This window comes from Rhynchophorus ferrugineus, unplaced genomic scaffold (genome assembly GCF_030347505.1).
Source record: "Rhynchophorus ferrugineus isolate W39M unplaced genomic scaffold, kcgeb_rfMv2 rfM3, whole genome shotgun sequence".
Classification (NCBI taxonomy): domain Eukaryota; kingdom Metazoa; phylum Arthropoda; class Insecta; order Coleoptera; family Curculionidae; genus Rhynchophorus; species Rhynchophorus ferrugineus.
In genome coordinates, this window is record NW_027472582.1 from 13869823 (window position 1) to 13892382 (window position 22560).

A 22560-nucleotide genomic window follows, 5' to 3' on the forward strand; every position below is an offset into this window, starting at 1 on the left:
CGGTAATAACCTCTTTTGGACGTCCACTGCGTTCACCGTTTTCGGTACTCATTTCATCATATCTAAACTTAGCATACCAATCCTTGATGGTTGATTTTCCTGGGGCAGTATCCGGGAATTCGGCTTAAGCCAAGTTTTTGCTTCAACTGTATTTTTTCCCTTCAAAAAGCAATATTCTATCACAAGCGAAATTCCTTTTTATCCATTTTTTTCACAATAACAAAATTTGCTTCACTCAAAATGTTCAAAAACTAATGATCCGACAGCTGTCAAATTTATACACGCATCTTCTGAGCGTTAGGGCTGACTAAAAAACTAATGGATTTAATTAAAGTAGCGCCATCTATGTGGCAGGCCGGGGACTTTTCGATTGACTTGTTACAAGAAACCTTCTACTTTTTTTAGAGATAAACAACAATATCACAACAAAACTGCAACATTACATAACAAAATCATCAATTTCAAATAGTTGATACCATGATTGAGAGTTGGGACATGACGGAGCACCGTTACCATGAGTTTCTAAAAATGTTGGCCTTCAGTTTTGGCAGCAAAGTTCTTCAAATTAAGCAATGATATGAAATGTGGGGACTGTCGAAAACGCATATTGAGCGTTCCGCGATTAGCGTTTGTATATACTGACACTTAACAATACTGAATGTTAAAGCATTATTTTATATAAATAAATGTTAAAATATCGAATTTAACAGTTAGGTTAAATGGGTTAATAGTTGTTTACGTTCATGCTTCGCATTGTCACCACCAAATGTCACTTATAGAAATATATGCAATTATTTAACACTATTGCGAAATGTAAGAACTAATATAACATTTGTTTTGTATATTTAAATAATTGTGTTATTTTTAACATACTTTGAGACAATTTTAATTATTAATAGTCGAGACAGTCATATAAAATTAAGTTTACGTAAATTGTAGAATTCTTTCGGTTGTATAGTTAACGGATCTAATTTATTAGACCTTTAACTGATGTTTATGACATGGGAATAATATTTATGACATGGAAATATAACGAAGATACATAACGTCGTATTGTATTGAACGTCTGGTGAAATTAGACAACCAAAAGAGGTACCAAGTAAAGAGAACATATGTGTTCAATAAAGAGTGATTCCCATCGGCTCAGTGTCGAGTGTTTCAGATAACAAAACATATCAGATGTTCGACCTGCTAGAGGACTCCTTATGGCGCCTATAACCATAAATATCAAGAAGACCCGAAATTGTGGAATTTTCAGGAATTTCTTAAGAGTTCGAAACGCACATATTGTATCAGCGCGAGAAGTTCCTAGCTGAAAGAGTGTTTCCCGCCCCGATATTTTCAGCCAATCGGGGTACAGTAAAGGGTTTCTTGGACCGGCTTTGTCCACCATCACCAAGAACCCGATGGAGTAGCTTTAGCGATAAAACACTGTGCATCGACAACGAGAGAACAGAATTTGCATCGACAATGAAGAAAGTGTTTGCATCAACACCGAGAAAAAGTGTTGAAATGAGAAAAAGATAGTATTTTTGAGAATTGTGAAGAAAGTACTGAATTGATAGAAGAAGTATTAAGCATGACATGTATTAAGCAAGACAGCATTTAAGTGATATTGTTAGAAGAATTGAGAGCGGTATGGTTAGAGGAAATGAAAGGTGTAATGTTAACCGCATCCAACAGTAACCAGTAGAATTCCTGTCTATATTAACCAAACTAGAATTTCGTTATCAGTTAATTATAAATAAATGCGATCTGAATTATAATCCTCTTCCCATGACGTATTAATTAAAATATTTAAATGTATATTATTTATTATTAAATATTAATTGTATAAATCGCCATTCCCGGTTCTGCTCTAAATCAACGATCAGAAAATATTCGAAACACGCTTATAATTACAGATCGCAGCGAGCCACGAAGTAACAGGAAACCGCGCCGTGGATCCGGCGAATTTCAGCGCTAGAAATCCGGCAACGTGGCCCCGGACCGACAGCGTCCTATCAATCCGGTAAGTGTGCTCGGCCTCAGTTGTTTCCTAACCGAGGCTGATCGAGCAGTCGGTTAAGCAAGCCGGGAAAATTTCAATTTTTCGCGCCAGGATTCTTCACGCGAATAGTGAAACGGCACCGGAAAAAAGATTTCAAGGCCGAATCGTCTCTCTCTCTCTCACACACTCTCACTCACTGCCCGTCTGCATCTCTCGCCCTCTCCACCGGACCGAACTCAAAGTGTTTTCCGACGCTTCATCGACGACACCGACGCTGCAATTGATCAGCGGCTATAAGGAAAATCAGGTGGGCATTGGAACAAAAACGAAATCCTTTCTGGCGCAACTGTTTGTTTATATGTCTCGGCCCGCTTTGATCCCTCCGTCGCTATGATGCTAATTATTTCGGCTCGTTCGGATAAAGCACCGGGGATTAGAGCGGGAAATGGGACGTCGGCATTTACGCTGTCGGCTTCTTTTTTTTTGTTGTCTTGTTTCCCTCACAGCTGTTTTTGTCGACAAGGTTAGGCCCTGGAAGATTTATCGATTCAATCATAATAACACTTGAGTTTCAGTTTTCCCCTAGTACTTTAATTATCCCCCTCCGTGTCGTTTTAATTTAAACATTAATACTTCTTAATTATTTATTATTATTATTATTATTAACGTTATCGTGAATTAATTATAAGGAATGTATAACAGATGGCGTAACTTATATTATATTGTATTAAATACTCTGTATAAGTGTTGACAATATTATTTTATTATTCAATATATTACTGGGAATTTATTAACACACACCGAGTCACATGACCATGTTCAGCTTAGCTTACTCTGCCAAAGACTATTTAATAATCTATCAAAATATTATAAGTCAAATTCATGTTAAAGATCAGTCATTAGGATTTTCATTCTGTTTTTTATTGTATATTATAGCAATCTAGTAAATGAACACTAATAAGCAAATTGTTTTATTCTGATTTGCTACGGCTTTTAAATTACCTTATTCTACGATTAAAAGGCCTTATTCTACGATAGAAACTTATTTACACCATCGTTATCTAGCAGCTGGAGAACCTCAACATTGTTGTGCTGATGGAGCCACTGTTCATGTCTTTGGGCATTCTACTTGATAACGGTATCGATAGTCTCTGCTTTCAGGTTCTTGTGTGGATTGTCGTTATAAATATACCATCGCCAATATTGCGCAAACTTTGTTTTGGAATTTTTCTATGATATTTCTATTGTTTAGCTGACACAACACCAGAGTAGAACACCATCCAAGTCCGTCTTGGTTTCAAGACTTGTAGGTAAAGTAAATGCTTTTTATATACTGACAGGGCTGAATATCCATTTTCTTCATCGCATTTTTTCTTAACATATGCTTCCACCAGAGTTTAACGTTAAGGTTCATGACAATATATTAGACGCACGTGACTACTTTCTGATTTATATATACTGGTTTATACCTGAATCTTTCATTGGTGAAATCATTATGCTCTAATTTATTTTGATGCGCCATTTTTCTGCCCAGCATTGTATTTCAGCAATTGCTATTTGCAACTTTTCGGTTGATTCAGAGTTGTTATCTGGTAGCCAAGTTCCGAGTGTACAGCAGATAAAGGACTGGTCCCAATACACTTTCACACACTGTGGCATACCAGCTTATCTTTTCCTTTAGTCAGAATAGGCATAACCTTGCTAAACTCTGAAATATCGATCAATTATATGTGACTCTAAGATGCTTGAATATTGGCCAATGAGAAATTTTAATATTATGCTTTAAACTATCACGCCAAACGTTATCGAAAACTTAAGCAACATCTAAATAAACATCTTAACAACATTAAGCAATATCACAGAACAGACTTTATTTATTTCTAATGATTTTTCTATGGCACTGGAATGTTTCTAGTGAGGAATTTCTACATTTCTACACCAAGTTTGGGATATTACCTTGATAATTCATGATGAATCGAAATTATCATTCACATATTTAGTACATAGCAAGATGGTATGCCAGCGTTTGTTGACATGTTGCTCATGAAATTCAAAAATGTTTTAGAATAATTTATATATGATATTTTTCACTGCCTATTGTATATGCTGAAAAAAATTATAAAAAGAACAGTTACTAGACATGAACAATACTAAGAATTTATAAATATTTTAAATGTCATATACTGTCAGTGTCATATACAGCTGTTCATGTAACAAACAATATGTCACGAGTCAACACAAAACAACCATGAAATTGACCGATTTCTGTTTCGCATTACCTTACCACTCACAGTATGGTCTATATCTGATCCTTAGTGACCACCGATAACTGGCTGTACATCAGCGGACTTCAAAAGAATACTTATATATATTACTATATATTTATTCAAAGGTATAACAAATTAATGAGCGTTGAACTGAATCTCATCATTATCTGGGAGAATGTCTTGAAAAATAAAGTTGAATCTCGATCATAAATTATATAAATAAATTGATAAGTTATGACATCATTAAGACATAATTATAATGTTTATTAAAAACTTATCAATAATTCATAGAAAAATTAAGAATCGTAATCAAAATTGGTTGTATGCGTCAGCATTTTAGCCATTGTTATTGTTAAATGACGAGACCAGATAAGATTAACGCGTTGAAAGAAACGGTATGATGCAGACAGTGTCAATTTTGGAAAATGAGCGTCATCAGTGCCGTTAATTTTCATCTACTATGACCTTGCGTTCATTATGCATAAACGTTCAAAAACTATTTCAGATTAACCTTGTGTTATGCTGTTAATTATACCATTAAATGAACTCGAAGCTTTTGAGCCAGAAATTGCTCAGCAATAATGATATTTATATAACAAGACTTATTTGTAATAACTAGGTTTTTACTAGTTTTTTTACTACCTACTAATCACTAATTAGTGAATAATATTAAGGGAATGAATTTGTACTATCATAAATATATAAATTTGATAAAATTATTTAAAGGTGCTGTATAGCTGTCTCTTTTGGTTTTTAGAATCATTCCATGAGTTGATTTGTTCTTCCTCGACAGGGCATATGCACCAGATCAGATCAAATTGTCGTGAGATGAAGTTGTACGACCGTAAGACCTGTTTCGTACATTGTTCGAAATTGGATGGTTTCTCCTTCATTGAAAATAATTTGAAAGAAAATAAATTGCAGAGTGAACGGTTCCGATTACACCAAAACCACCGATTCATAACGAAGAAATCATAACCGTTCTATACTTTAAATTTTTGTACTGAAGCAACAGGTCACAAATAAAAAACTCTTCTTTAATTTGATTCGTAAGTGAATCAATTTTGTTCTTTGTTTTCATTCCTAAGGTTTAAACTATGTGCGTACTGTTAATTAGATATTTGATACTTCCTCTTCGATCAAACAAAATATGCCGGAATGACTTCTGGGTCTCATAAGTGATTTTCTATGAAAGGCCATTCTAACACATAATATTATATAATGATCAACTTTAATTTTTTAATTTGATTTCGAAACTGTTGCTTAAATATAGGTGCATAAATTAATTTTTAAAGGATTTACAAGAGATTCTGTTACTGTGTCTTATTTGGCATCGGATATATTTGTAACCAATTTCATGTTGAAGCCTCACTGGTAGGTTTCATATAGTATATGTCATCTCATTGAAGTGTATACTAAATGTTTTTTCAGTGCTTCGAAAATGCCTGAAATTGTACGAACTTGCACCATATAAATCTCCATTATGAGAAGTTTTCCTTTTTACTTAAATTTGAGCAAAAAGGCTGCTGAAGGGTATCCAATGCTATGTGGAGCTTATAATTCCATCGATTTCAACATGTGGATGCTGATTTCGACGTTATAAAAGTGGTAATTTTGACGCCGAGGGCAAAAAACATTCTGGCCAGCCATAAAAATTAATGAGGAGTATTTAAAGGCATTACTCAAATATTCGTGTAAAACGCAAGAAGAATATGTAAAATTGTTGGGAGTAAAGCAAGAATTTGATGCCTTTGAGCTGGGTACTGCGCGAAAAACCATCAGAATACGAACAAAGGCTTAACAATATTATTCCCCAGCATGACAACGCTCGAAACACATCGAGCACTTGTTGCAGTTCGATTCAAGCGAGATCGACAAGTCGATTTAACAGGTAGGAGATGGTTCATCACATTTAAGGGACAATATAGTCAAAGACAAGGTTATTTCTCAATATTGAAGGTAATCTATTTAACTTATAAAAAACAATCCTGAGACTTTCTGACTTAGTTTTTTGCATTTATGAGATATTTCTTTCTTTTTGATATATATAACTCCAACGGCATCACTTGTATCTTACAACCATTACAATATATGGATACGAAGAGTAAAGTTTTGACGAGCCTGTTGTTCTTAGATTGATTTGGAGCATCATAAGCTGTCTTTCAGTAAGATAGGCATTTCAGTGACTTTGCCTTGCCTATGCTTCATCAAATTTTAAACCAAGACACCAAAATGACCACTTCTTGTATTTGAAGTGACTATGCATGTTCATCCAACAGAAAAACTAATTGAATTTGTTGGTTGACAAATCTTAGTCATCATTAGGCATATTAATTAAGTAGTGACAAACATTTATTGAACGATTATGAAGAGGATTTTGAATTATAAATTACGTGTGCTTGTTTTAGTAATCAATGTTTTTTTTTACTAATTATTGTTGTTTAACCCGTTTCATCGATAAAATAACTATACTTACAAAGTAATATTTTCTTGTCATTAATGAAGTTTTATTGTAATAAAACAACATCAATAATAATAATAACAATAACACACAAAAACTACAACGATATAAAAGAAAGCTAATTCCAAACGGGCATTAAGAAAGGGAAGGCAATTAATTTTAACGGTCACCAATAAAATTATGAGATAATTGAAAATGAAGTCATTAAAAAGCCATGAAAACGCTACCCACAATATAAACATTAAGTCAATAACTAATCGTAACCTTAACCTATAGAATGTCTTAAGTTTCCTTTTGCTAGCGGTACTGGTTTACCTTCTGGCCGTGTATCTATATCTAACGCAGACCATCAAATTGGAAAGATAATATTCTTAATTAAGATTTCGTCGAATAGGTTTGTATTGTATGTGTAATTCGGTGTCTGAATGTTATACGAGAATGAAGTCTGTCTAGAATTATATACGAGGCGTTGCCTTTTATATTTCGGGATTTCAGATAGAGGACAATAAAAGTGGCTTTCTGGCATTTTATAATGTTCTCCATGGAGATTCTACAAAAAATTATTTCGACAACAACATTATGGTCGTCATTCCATCCAACGCACAACGTCAGTAACACGTTGTAACAGTCTCTTCCTTTGCTCTTCTTTAATATGGATGACATTAAATGAAACATCAACTTTGTTAATCTTTTGAAATATCCGTGTAATCAGAAAGTTATAGATATACAAATATAACCATTTTAAATTATTACTTTTATTATAATCTTCCAACAAATTTTGTTTTCATATTATTTAACATAGCTATAACATTTAATCATAGAAATCTACAAAATTATAACATGTTACTAATAATCTATATCATATACACTTATTTTCACATTATCTGCCGTTAATTTTCTCTATTAAATAATATATAATTATCTTACGTCAACAAAATTTTAATTTTTGTAACCAAATAAAAATTTTTTATAACGACAGATGAGCAGTTCTGGCCATTCAACACACACGCTGGGGTCCTTTTACTGTCGTCTCTGCAGGTCCGTCCGACAGTCTATCGCCCCCTTGGCTAGATCTTTTTTCTTCTTGATCCTTATAACAAGGCACCTTCGTCATTTTTGGCAATATCAACGATAAGCTAAGACAATAATATATCCGCAATAACTAATTTAAATTATGTGTGGTTTTTTAAAGAATATACAAATAAAATTATGTTTATTAATAATGGTAAATGTTTTACTTTTCCATATTACTAAAAGTTATGTGCACTCAGTCATGAACGTTAATTGTAGTTTTTAATTTGCGATGAACGTATTTAGTTGATTAAGAAACGAAAAAGTCGAATGAAAAAATGAAAGTTGTATCACGAAAGAATCATTTACGTACATGACTCATCTTGAGGAATTATATTTATACCAAACATGAGTAAATGAGTAAATACCACTAAACCAAACTTAATATAGTATACTTTTGTTTAATTACTTCTGAAATTGATTGAAATAATTAGGGAATATGCAACGAAAGACAAATTTGAACTGTTGTTGTAAAACTTTGTATTAGAATAGCAATCAGTCGCATCTTACATGGGTACGTGCACATGTAGGGAATACCTGTCTCATTCATTAAACATTGCGATTATCACAATTCGCACTATTTTTTATATAATAAAGCTTTAATATTTCGTCATATTTTTTATATTTATGATATACAAGAGTCAGCGTATAATAAGAATAATAATGATAATACATTATGAAATAATACAATATAATGAGTATTTCATTAAGGAGCTTACAATAATAAAATTGAAAATGTCTGCAATACTGCAAGTCAGGTCTAACAGAAATTTTTTAAAATTATTTCTACTTTAGTTATCCATTATCATATAACAATGTCAGAAGTATATTTTGTTTTGTTGACTTTTTATGTCTTCTTTAATAACTAATATCATAAACTTTCCCTCTTTGGTGTCAAAAGTATTTTCCCCTACCAAAGTGTGATGTTTAAAGTACCAATTAAATTCTATTTATGTTTTTAATCCTAAATAATGTTTAGATTATAGAGGTAGATATGTTGAACATACTTAAATATCGAGACGTAGATTCCCCGAGAGATAACTTTATAGTGGAATTTCTAAATAATTCATAGTATGCAAAAACTAGATTGTACTTTGATCATTATTTGAGTTACCTTGACTAAACTTGTTGAGCACCTATTGAGCCCTAAAGGGATGTCAAAAAAGTATAGATATTTTTGAATGAAATATCGATATTTTTGGCTGATCTGATGGCTTGGTATATTGAAGGTAAACTTTAAATCCTTCCCTGTTGATATTGCATTAACTTCATTAAACCAAAAATACAATAACATCTCATAATAGCTTTTAAAATTTGGTCTTGAAAATATTATGGATTAGACAGTTGAAACACTAAAAATGTAGGTTTTTTTAAAGATATTTAGATTTTAGTGTATTTAATCTGTGGAACTGCTTAATACAGAATGTAGACAAATATTGCGTGTTGTCTCTTTTTCAGAAGTTTTGTTAAATAGCCTGAAATAAGACTAAAATATAATATTATACTCTTGTTTTTCTCAGAGTAAGGTTCTCTGGAACTGAAAATATAGACTCAACTGGTGATTTAACAACCTCAAGTGGTACTAGATCTCCCGTTAAAAAAGAATATAAGTTATGTAACATGTTCATATTCTTCATAATTTTCTCCAGGAGAATGATATGAAAAAATTGAGGTGATGATGTGCCCTTTTAAAGATTTCTCAAACATACTAGGTGAAGGATGCTATTTCTACCTCCATGACCTATAATAGATCCAACAAAATTCTTTAAGCAATCTTGGCTAAGATTTGTTAAACAAATGTAGTTATTTGTAAATTTAGACAAAATATATTTCTTTAAGGTAATAAATCCCCAAAAGTAGCAATTAAATTTGTAATTGATGGCACCGTAACAAATATTTTCTTAACAAGGCAGTCAAATTTAAATATACAATAGCTCTACTATAAAATTATTGAACACCGGTTGTTCTAAAAAGTTAAAATATTACAAATATTTTAGAGATATTTTACAATTAAGAGTAGTATTTATTACTACTAATTATCTAGTTATCTTAATTATTACCTTCTTGTAAAACTTCTTTATGTAGGGACATCACACCGACAGCATACGAACAACTTAGTAGATTAATTGAATTTTATTACTACTAACATCTTCATAAGTAGGTTTTGATTTTCTGTAAACAAACAATATATAAACAGACATGTAGTAGTTAGATAATTGTATATGTACCTGATAAAAACAATGTTGGATATGCATTTACTCTAATATCTGTTCGTGAAGGAAGGGTAACTCTAAATTTTTCACTAAAATGTCCGTGACAGACACCATGACGTTGATATTTTTGCATTGTGGTTTATCCAACTTACTACTATTTCCTTGATCAACCCATTTTTGGAAAGGAGCGAGATCATTCTTTGGGAAACGATGTCTAATTTCCGTAGTAGATTTTTACCCCGGTACACTACATCTTTTACTACACTGACGCATTGTCATCAATTTTTATATGATTACTCCATAATAATTAATGTAAAACAGAAAATATGCACAACGTAAAACGAAAATTTCTTGATCTAAACAAAAACACGAAAACCAAAACCTTCAAACAACAAACTAAAAAATGGACGGTCATAGAAAATGCTGACTTCGCACAATTTGATCGACCAATCACGTTCTATGTTAATGGCGCCACCAGGAATTTAAACTAGCCAATCACAATTTGCGATCGCAGCGCTACCATTGATTGAACTAAACAAACAATTTCCCCAAGGTCGCCCATACCGTGAAATTTCTATTTTTTCTATGCTGATATATGTATGATATGATATTCCTAATGCAGTTGACTAAAATTACCAGTTACCTATCTCGTAACCAGTATCAATAACCTCCACAAATCAATATGTTTTGATTTTTTGTTCGAATTAAATCTTGATGAGTAAATCTTGACCGTTATTTTTACGCGTTCTATTTGCGGAAGTGTTACTATGCGGAAAAATTACTTCCGACCCGATGAATGGCTACAAAAGAAAATAAATCAAGGGATATGTGAAAGTTTCCATAAATAACAGGTGTGTCGCAAAAGAGTTATTTTTACTAGTTGTTTTGTGGTTTCCTAATTTTTCGACGTTGTATCGGAAATTATTTATCAGTTCGATTCGAATTGCGTTCTCATATTTCATTTCGTGCTTTTATTAGTTGATTTTTCTGTTGGTATAGTCAATATAATGTATTATAATAAAGCACGGATTATGATGAATGATCGTAAGCTGTAATTGTTTTTTCGTTCTAAATAAATGTTTCGAAAATATATTTAACTGCAAAATATACTCTCTGTCGTTTCTATTATTTTTTAAAAATTCGATCTAATGATTTTATAGTTATATTTCGTATACCTGACAAACCTGCAGAACAAGTCGAATCTTACAGGCCTATATCGCTACTACCTGCAATATCAAAGCTATTTGGGAAACTGATATTTAAACGTGTTAAACATTTGGTAACAATACCATATTTCCAGTTTCATTTTCGAAATCACCTTTCAACAATCGATCAAGTGCCCAGAGTAACTGCGGCTATTGAAAGAGCGTTTGAGGAAAAGAAATACTGCCCTGCAATATTCCTGGAAGTTTCACAAGCTTTTGATCGGGTTTGGCATTTGGGATTAATCTGTAAGATGAGCAAATTGTTACCGCGTAACTATTGTCAATTGCTGGAGTCATATTTATTCGGAAGAAAATATAGCTGGAGTTCCACAAGGTAGCGTTTTAGGACCGCTCCTGTATCTGCTCTACACTGCTGACATTCCAACAACAAAAGAAACTCTTCTTGGAACCTTTGCTGTCGACAAAATTATTATGGCAAAAGATATATCTCTATCTAGGACAATAGAAAAAGTGCAAGTGGCAGTCAACAAAATCTAGAAATGGACGAAAGATTGGAAAATTCAACTTAATAGCTCCAAATCTGGCCACGTTAATTTTGCATTAAGGCGAAATAATAAAAACTTAATTATATCACTAAATGGATGCCTGATTTCTCAAGCAGAATCAGCTAAATACCTTGAAATCCATCTTGACCGTAGATTAAATTGGAAGCATCACGTTAGACAAAAAGCAAAATACATTAGAACCAAAATAAAACAACTATACTGGTTAGTCGCAAGATACTGTCAACTTGATCTAAAATCAAAGAGGTTGATCTATAATACAAATATGGGGTTGCACTAAAAATTCAAATCAACTAGTCATACAACGCTGTCAAAACAAGGGTCTTCGATTGATTACCTATGCCTATCGCTATGTAACCAATGAAGAACTGCACGATGACCTGGAAATCAAATGGATTTGCGAAGTTATCCAAGATTTCGCCTTGAAACACGAAAGAAGATTACTAAATCATATTAACGTGGAAGCAATACAACTGCTGGACAGCGCACAGGATGTCAGGAGACTGAAGCGAACAAAACCATACGAACTTATATAATGTGTATACATTTAGTGTAAACTATAGCTATAAGTTAATAATTAATAAATAATTATAATTTTATAATTGAGGAATAGGTACTGATGTATTTTCTCGCACTGGTCTTGCTTGTAAATTAAGATTGTACTAAGCGTATCTAATATAGATGTTATAAAAAAAGTATTCCGTTACGTTTTTTTCTCTCCAAATTTGGATACAGGAAATAATGACTGATAGCACTCATCTGGCTTTGAATATCATATATATGAATATGATACTCATCAAATAACGCCGCGGTTATGATACCAGTTAGCTTGGGTATAGTATCTTCATGAAAGAGGATTTTTTCTTAGTTTTTTATGCAATAATATGTTGTTCAATTTTTTCAAATGACGTTAGTAGACTCCTGCAGTAATACTAGTTATATATTGCTGATCCCACCATATGCGCAGATAGAATATACTTTGTGGCCATGAACATATCATCATTTTGGTGTCGATGTAAATGATTTGGCTGGTCCGATATTTTATTTTTTGTGTATAGGATTGTCATAGTAGATGCACTTCTCTTACAGATCAAGCAATGAATTCGTCTACAGTACAAGCAAAATGTCCGAATTGCCGTTTTCAATTAGTTCGTGTGGTAGCCATTTCCCCTTTTTTGAGGGTTTTCATATCAGCTTTAAACAACTACAAATTGTTAATTCGTCAACTGCTAAGCTATCTGACAGTTATTTGAGAGTTTGAGCCATGTTTTCAATAACAAAAATCAAATAACAAAAGTAATGAATGTCGAAACTTCCATTTTGAGCGTTCCATGATAAATATATGTGTAAGAAGTAAAGAAATATCTATAACACCGAATTTAACGGTTAGGTTAAATTATTTAATAGTGGTATCTATTGACACTTCGCATTTTCATCAAAATGTGAATGCGAAAATGAATGAACACATAATAGTTAGTTGGCATTATGGATATGAAATTATGTATGAAGACGGCTACAACTGGTCTTCCTTTTCTTTGCGAAAACTGAATAATGCAACTAAACACAATAATCTAGGGTACTTTTAGCGTATGAAAAACATTCATACAGATTTGATGTGTATATACAGCGTTACTTCTTCATTGGCCATTTCTTCATTGGCCATTGATTATAGTGTACGTTGACACTTTTGTATGTGGCTTCAGAATAAATGAAAGGAAGACCAAAGTATTGACAACAAGGTAATTTTCAATTATTAAAACATTACTTCATTTTAATTTATTATAATCTGTAATAATATTATCATATAACACTTCTATTTTACCATAATTATATTCAGTTATCATCACTCTTGTTACTTCTAACTAAAAGTAACAGAATAGGAAGACTTTTAATATAATAGGCAATCGGTTTATTCAACCTTCTAAGTTTATTTCATATTTAGTATCTTGGATACGACACGACTAGGACTTGATTCACAGTGCTCTTAAAGCTACCGACTGAGTTTAAAAAATAAGTAGAGGGCCGACTGAGCCAGTCGTTACAAATATTAATTAAATTTTTCATGAAAATCACGACAAAAAAGCGATAAATCTAATCTGGCACTCATTAAGCGCCAGACACATTAAATGGAATTACTAATGAACAGAATCAGGATTTTTACGTTTTGCTATCAATAGATAAAATTATTATCGCTATATGCTCCGAAGAACACACAATATTTATTCACGAAACCGAAAACATTTTCTTACCAATTCAATGTACACCTTAGATAAATTATCAGTTACTGGATTTTCATTGTCAATTAATTGTTTTTGTAATATTAACATTTTTATACTACATAAATTATTACACCTGTTTATAGGTCATATTACTAATATTTTGTTTCAAAACAACGGCAAGTAGTTTTAAAACAATATTTTCACTTTTCAATCAAATTTAGGTGAAGGTGGATTTATACGTAAAAAAATCTTGTTACCAATATTATATTATAATGATACAGTTGTGCGCGCTGCTCATTATTTCCAACATGGACACCGTTAAAAATACTTCAAGGCCTCCTAGATCTATTTACAATTAATATTTCAGTCGTTAGCCTCAGTTTATGATCCATTATTTCGATATTAACTATTCGATTACTGCTGCTCCAATTACCTATTATAAATTACGTTAGATATACAACGAATAATAAAATTATATACATGCATGGAATGTGTAATGTTATTAGTTAAATGTAAATTTGTTTGTTGCACTGTTTAAAATTAATTTAATAAGCTTGTATATTTGTACAAAGAGTTTGAATTCTTGGATTTGTGTTGGTCTTGTGAATTTTTAAAAAGCACATGGTACACATATTCTAAGTGGTTATTAACTATAACTATTTAGTGATTTTTTCATTATGTTGTTCAGTTTCAGTTCTAAGACATCACAAAAATATAATTATCATATTTATATATTTTATTGTTAATGAGAATACGTGTATATTATTAGATAAATATAGTTTTATAATTAACATAGTTTTAAAATACGATATAGTTTTCATACATAATTTAACTACATTAATTCTAAAGTATCTTCGGGTAGTTCACAGTTGTCGAGGAATTGTAGTACGTTGTTTAACGTTGTTATGTTCGCTCAATATTTCGTGGCGTTCTTTTACAAACCATTTAATTTCTTCGCTAGCTGTTGGTACCCTTAGTTCTTTGTGGATATCCCCATTTCTAATATGCTATGGGGGGTTAACAATGCTGCAAATAACTTTGTTTTGGTAAGTTTAGATCATGTTGATGTTGGATTTATTTGTGCGATTCCATAATAACACACTGTTTTCAAGATTTGTTTGTCTAATAACAATTTATTATGGAGTCATAATTTGGATTGTCATCCAAGCACCTATCACATTTTTCGAGCCTCAGACAAAGTCCTATCTGTTTCTCCTTATTTCTTCTCTTCTTCTTATTTTGCTGTGCTTCTTATTCTGTATGCGAGAATTACTTTAGAATCAATTATCACTGGCAGTTAGTTTATTTTTTCATGTGTGAAATCTCCATGTGTAGATTTCGTAGTATCCAATTTTAGTTCGCTATTTATTAGTCCACTGAGTCCACTACTTATAATATATTTAAGGTTCTCTCAATAGTGATACTGAGAGTAGTGGGTCATCAGCAAATGTATTTACCTCCAAGCCTTCATATTTAGGGATATCACTAGTATAGAGTAAATACAATAATGGTTCAAAGGGACTGCTTGTTGTACACCCACATCGATGAGTTTCAACTCTAAATATTGGTCACGGCATTTTTTTCTGATATAACAATTAGGAACGTAAGGTTTGGTAATTTGTTTCATTTAGCTATGCAATTTGCTTGCTAATTTCTATTGGATGTCCTCATGCATGGACCACCCCTAAAAATATAGCTGAACAAATTTGTCGTAATACTACGTACCTGATTAATTGTTGAGTGTTTATGAACAATTTGGTACAACTGATTGGTAGTGATATAGGTCGATATAATATTTTATCGTAGGGAGATTTACTTGATAAATAGCTTGGAATTTTGCTCAATTTTTATAACTCCAAAGAATAGATTCCTATTCATTGATTCTAAGATGTGTATTTTTTATATACAAAGATTAGAAAAACCCCCATTTGGAAGATCTAATTAGGTCTTTGATAATCTTAAAATACAATGCTTCTAGTAATACTTACCTAGTGAAGTTAGTGCGTAGCATTGTGTGTCAGAAATTATAAGGGTCCATAGAACGTGTTATATATAAAGCTATCATCATTGTCAAACGAAAGTGATTACATTTTAAAAATGGACATTTTCACTATATTTTTCTCTTCGTAGTTTCAAGAATTTGAGCAACTGTATAACTTCAAGTACTTGGTATCGACTAAGCAGGAGAAGAAAGTGGTATTTCCTGCTGAATAGCAGCTCAAACTAAAACGAAAATGATAATTTTTGAAACGAATTGCTATGGGTATTGAAAAATGGATTACAGACAATAATATATGAAAAAAGTCACAGTCCAAGACCGGAGAAGCTTCTTATATACTGATTTGGTGGGATCCAAAAGGAATTATTCCTCAGGGGCTGTTCAAACCTTACCAAAATATGAAATAGACTCAAACCAACAACAAATGCGAACCAAGTGATGAAAAACGATGAAAAGAACACGAAAGTGTTCACGAAAGTATTGCTAATCCGCGGTCTACGGACAATATCTCTTAAATATATTCAAGTACCAATATAATCATAACTGTTTAATTTTCCAGTATTTATTAGTTAGGTTAAGAATTAATAAAAGACAATATTTTGAGAAAGTTTATAGAAAATCAAAAAAAATGCACGTCATTTTAGTGATGGGATGTTTGATCCAAAATACACCATGTACCATCAGGAGGGCTTAAACATTTGATAAAAATATAAAATGTTTAAGGAAATACTCTAGAATATTAATTTCTACTGGACGATGATAAATTATTTTAAATTTTTAGACATTTTATTTATTAGAGTGCTTGGAAACGTTTCATGGGACTTATTAAAAAAAATTATAAAGTTTAAAATCTGTTTTCTATACTAACTAGAGTTTATCTGGGCTAGACCTACTGTTTAACGAGGACTCTAGCCTCGGTCCTCGGCATTAAACCTACCGGCTGGCGAGTGACCAATTTGGAGATCATCCCAGAAGACCTCCGATCTTACCGAGCCAGGTTACAGGCGTGACTGGGATTATTTTCCGTGTCAGATTTTACACTCAGATTGCCTAAGGATAATTAGAAATGTTAAACAATCGCAAATCTAAATTTACGAGCGTTCACCAGTAGGATAGGGAACCCACGACTATCGCAACAGGAGGACCGTCTTGTCGTCTTTAGTACTACGTCAACCAAGCCGGCAAGATCTTTTTTGAGATGAACATTCCTCCTGTTAACTGAACTGATAGTACTGTTAGTATTGTTAGTGTACTCCAAGAGTATCTGGACTTTCTTTTAATTAATAGTATACATTAATTGAATAAATGTTACTAGAAAGATGATAGACCGTGGTATACTTTAAAGTTATCGTTTGGAAAAACCTAAATTACTTCTTCCATAACGTAATATGTTAGATAATAATATAAATACGAACACGGAACATTTGCCAAATAATTTATCGATGTCGCGTCAAATCCAAACGTTTGCGTATTGACGTTTGCTTCAATTAAATCCACGTTCATCAAAGGACCAGTTTATATAAGGCTATCGACCGTTCCTGGAATGCGCCCAGCTTTGGAGCCGGGGATATTTGTGTCGGAAAGTATTAAGCGCTGCGGCAGGGGCAAAGCGAGCTATGCGGTACTGATGTTCGCTCTCGATCAGCAGGTGGAATTCGGGAAAAAACATCGCTATTTTGAACCGAATACGAGCCGAGCCCAATAGAACTTCCAATTAAATAAGGCCGTAATTATTTTCGACGAGTGTTCCTGGATTTTTCCCTTTTTAACGAAGTCCAGCGGTTATTGGCAGATGATAAATCATTTCATTATTCTGAAATAACGAAGCTACTTACAAACGGTTGTAAATGTTGCTGAATCAAAAAATGCATTTACCAATATTCTGATTAATTGTTTGTATGTTTTCGGATTATTTCTTCCCTTTAAAGATTATTTACTTGGTATCCTTCTTGATAGGAAGAATACCTCTTAAGCATAGCGATAGCTTGAAAAGTGTTATAAGGACTCTGCTCCATTAGAAACAACCATAAAACGTTGGTTTGCTGATTTCAAACATGTTCATAGAGACACCGATGATACAGACCGAAGTGGGCGTACAAATGAGGTGGTAATACCAGAAAACATCAAAAAAATCCACAAAATCGTTTTGAATGATCGAGAAGTGAATCTGCGTGAGTTAGCCAACATCGGGAAGATATTAAAAGAACATGTTGAATTTATATTGCATGAGCATTTAATTATGAGAAGGCTCTGTTAAAAGCGGGTGCCACGTTTGCTCACTGTTGACCAAAATCAAGAACGTGTTGATAATTCCTTAAAATAGTGTTTAAACGTAACAAACCAGAATTTTTGCGTCGATATATGACAATGGATGAAACATGGATCATTTCACTCTGGTATCAAAACAATCATCATCAGGGTAAACATGAACTGGCGAACCTCGTCCAAAACGCCTGAAACACAATAATCGGTTGGAAAAGTTTTGGCATCGATATTTTGGGTTGTGCGTGGTGTAATACTTATCGACTATTTTGAGAAGAGAAATGCCATGAATAGTGCATATTATGTAGCGTTATTGCAGCGTTTGAAGGTCGAAATTGCAAAGAAACCACCGCTTATGACAAACAAAACAATTATGTTTCATCAAGACAACGCACCGTGTCACAACTCAATCAACATAATGGCAAAACTATATGAATTGAACCTTGAATTCCTCCCACATCCCCGTATTCGTCAAATTTGGCTTCCAGTCAGTTAGCAGACCTCAAAAAAATGCTCACAGGTCAGAAATTTCGTTCGAATGAAGAAGATATATCCGAGGCCTATTTTGAGGCAAAAGATAAATTATTCCACAAAAGTGATGTTGAAATGTTAGAGCGGCGCTGTAATGATGTATTTTCTTTGTTACGCCCGGTCCTTTTTAGCCCATGTGTTATTTTGATAGTCCATCCGTATACAGTCAGTTTAGTTATCAAACAGTGCCATATATTAATGAAACCTTCCAAAAATCCAGGCGGATAACTCAATTTATCTTGTTTTTCTTGATTATATATTGAAAAATAAAATGACGCTTGATCTCTTATTGAACTAAAAATACGAGATAATCTGTTATATTCATAATATTAGAATCGTAGTATTAATATATGCATATATAACATCAACAGCAAAGCAAATAGCCGTATTCCATAGAAAGTATAAATAAATCAAACCCAGCGACAGCGGTGGCCTAGTGCCGAGACCTTGCCATTCAGCCAAGGCGAAGTGCATAATTACGATATTGGTTCGAAGAGGCGAACCTACGCGTGCTCTTTATCTGTTACGATGGCCTCGTTTTTTTTTTTCATACTCGAAGTTTTCTTGGAAAAGTTATAAAGTTCCTCGTCATCTTCGACGTTAATTAAGTCTACCTCTTGTAACGAGCGGGCTAGGCATTAGCGTTATCTCTAGCTTAGAGTAACTTTAAAGTAAAAGTGGTGTAATGGAGAAGGTTATTAACGAAACACGAAAATTAAGTAATTGAGCTGTTCGTTATGTTGTATTTTAAATAACGTAGACATAATTTCTTTTATTAATTATATCTTACATTAGATATGTTCAGTACAATATTAATTTACAAATTAATTTATTATTACTGTTCTGTTGTATTTGCGTGAATACACAAGCAAAGCGAGTTTGGGATTAGTACATCGGTATGTATTTCCAAAACTAATTGAAATCAGTTGAAAAGTTCCCGGCCTACCATAGTAAGACACATTTTTTTGGCAAAATTAGTTTTCCTTTGTTCAACATAACTCCTTTCAAGAGTGATACACTGATTATAGCGACCCTCCAACTTTTAGATACCATTTTTGAAGTACTACTTGTCCTTTGCTTCAAAATAGGCCTCAGTTTCGGCAATAGCCCATTCATTCGAGGAAAATGTTTTCACAGCGAGCATTTTTTTGAGATTTGAGAACAGGAAATAGTCACTAGGAGCCAGATATGGAGAATACGGTGGATGAGGAAGCAACTCGAAGCCCAATTCATGGAATTTTACCATCGTTTTTACTGACTTGTGACACGGTGTATTGTCTTGGTGAAGCAGCTCCTTCAAACGGTTCAATAAAGCTATGTAATAATCGCCATCGATGGTCCTTTCTTTTTCAAGGTAGTCAATGAAAATTATTCCATGCGCATCCCAAAATAGAGACGCCATAATCTTGCCAGCCGACTGTTGCGTTTTCTCACGCTTTGGAGAGGGTTTATCGTGTGCAGTCCACTCAGATAACTGTCGATTGGACTTCGGAGTAAAATAATTGAGTCATGTTTCATACATTGTCACATATCGACGCAAAGAATTGAGTATATTACGCTTAATCATCTTCAAACACTGCTTCGAATCATCAACTCGTCGTTGTTTTTGGTCAAAAGTGAGCTCGCGCGGCACCCACTATGCACAGAGCTTTCTCATATCCAAATATTCGTGAATGATATGATGTACACGTTCAGTTGATATCTATAGAGTATCTGCCATTTCATTCAGTTTCAATTTCAAACTTACCATACCAATCCTTGATAGTTAATTTTCCTGGAGCAGCGTCCGGAAACTCGGCATTAAGCCAAGTTTGTTTGCTTCAAATATTTTTTTCCTTCAAAGAGCAATATTTTATCAACACGCAAAATTCCTTTTTATCCATTTTTCACAATAACAAAAGTGGCTTCACTCCACATGCTATAATTCACAAACTAATGATCCGACAGCTGTCAAATGTATACACGCATCTTTTGAGTGTTAGGGCTAACTAAAAAACAGATGGAATTAATTTTAGTGGCGCCATCTATGTGTCAGGCTGGGGACTTTTTAATTGAAATGTTACACAATTTCGTGTGGTTTGATCCGGTATTTTCCGACTAATCAGTACTGTTGCTTGATTTAGGGTTTCATCTGTTCTGCTTTGTGTCTAGCATTATGTTTCCAATTTAATCTATCACCGAGATGGATGCCGATATGTTTAGCTGAGAAATCAAGTATGTGTCAAGTGATATAACTAATGTGTTGTCAATTATCCAGATCGCTAAATTAACATGGATGGATTTGGAGCTATTAAGCTGTATTTCCGGTCTTTAGCCCATTTGTAAATTTTGTTGACTACCAATTTTACTTCTCTACAACCTTAGGCAGACTCATTTTCTTGATGAGATAGCAGAAATGTAGAGTAGATACAGGAGTCCCAAAAGCTATACTGGTGGACTCCAGCCAAATAGGTTTAATTCTTGAAAATTACCCTTTTTCTCTAAGTTTTCTTCCAATAAACGTGACTCCAGCTGTTGAAAATAGGTTCTCTTGATGTGCCACATGTAATTTATTTTATGTGTAGGAAAATAGCATTTTATATGAAACTCTAAGGAGTAATTCTTTCAACTTATCATCTAATGATTCAAATTATTATTTTATCCAAACCAATATCTTATTTCCGAAAAAATAAATAAACGCCGAAATGAAATTGTATTAATTAGTTCTATTTACTTGTAATTGTCGACGCTGTTGTGTGACATTCTATTAATTAAGTTAATTAAATTGTGTTGTCTCTCTGGCCAACTATAGTAGTATTAGCTTTTCATGTCAGTTACATACACCTACATATGTTACCTAGCAGAAGATCTGGTTTAGTTTAGCTACTAGAATCTGATAAAAATTAAAAAGTCACAAGAAAAATGATTATAATCTATTAACATATCAAAATGTTAATTAAATACAATGATGTTTGACAAGTTTTGAATGTTGTAACATAATACCGTAGTCACGCAAATGGACTACTACCAAAATTGTTCTAATTTAAATATTGAGTAATGTTCATTGTTTTCGCTATCTTTATATAAGATCAGTATTATCTGTGGAGGCAATATCAATATGTATGATATGTGTCTACTTAAGAACAGAACTGATCTTAGTAAAATTGTTGACACAATTGACTTATACGAATCAGAGTCTAATAATAAAAAGCACTAATAATTATTTTTCAATTTGTCTTAAAATAGTTCCAAAGTATAATTTTTGAATATATAAACTAATTTTTTAATGTCTGTTGATGACTTTTTAGCTCATACATGAGAAATTAATGATTTGTCACCAGTCATATGGGGTCATATTTTTCGAAGGGTCCGTATTATATTAATAAAAGTACCATTTGATACAAGCATATTTTTGACACATTTGTAAATTATCCGGAACAAAACTCTGTCGGCGGTAATTAATTCTGATAGGAAAGTATTAAGAAGTGTTCATTAAGGTAATTATCTGCATACAATTCACTATATGTAGAATAACAAATTCTGTGGATTGATGCATACTTGGGATATTGTTCTTATTTTGTTAAATATTGTTGCCTATTCTAATTTAATTATTATTATTGTAAATGTGCTTCAAGATATACTCCAAAATCATATTTATACTAGAGTTGCAGAAAAATTATCGATACATCGAAATATCGATATTTTCTGAAAAACATGTCGATAGTTTTGCCCGATAATTTTTTGGTCCATATATCGATATTTTTTAGTCTATATTTTTCGATATCTTTTCGAAATAAATTAAATAAAATTTTTAATAAACCTTTAATATTGGTACTTAC

At 32.7% G+C, this 22560-nt stretch overlaps 1 protein-coding gene across 1 annotated transcript in view; it reads left to right on the top strand.

Moving 5' to 3' along the window:
* The first annotated feature begins 2029 nt into the window (after nucleotides 1-2029).
* LOC143194296 (calcium/calmodulin-dependent protein kinase kinase 1) overlaps nucleotides 2030-22560 on the top strand; it is a 266228-nt gene continuing 245697 nt past the window's right edge. Inside the window, exon 1 of the mRNA XM_076400979.1 lies at nucleotides 2030-2297. The gene's annotated coding sequence lies outside the window, so the exon portion shown is untranslated. The remainder of the gene's footprint in view (nucleotides 2298-22560) is intronic.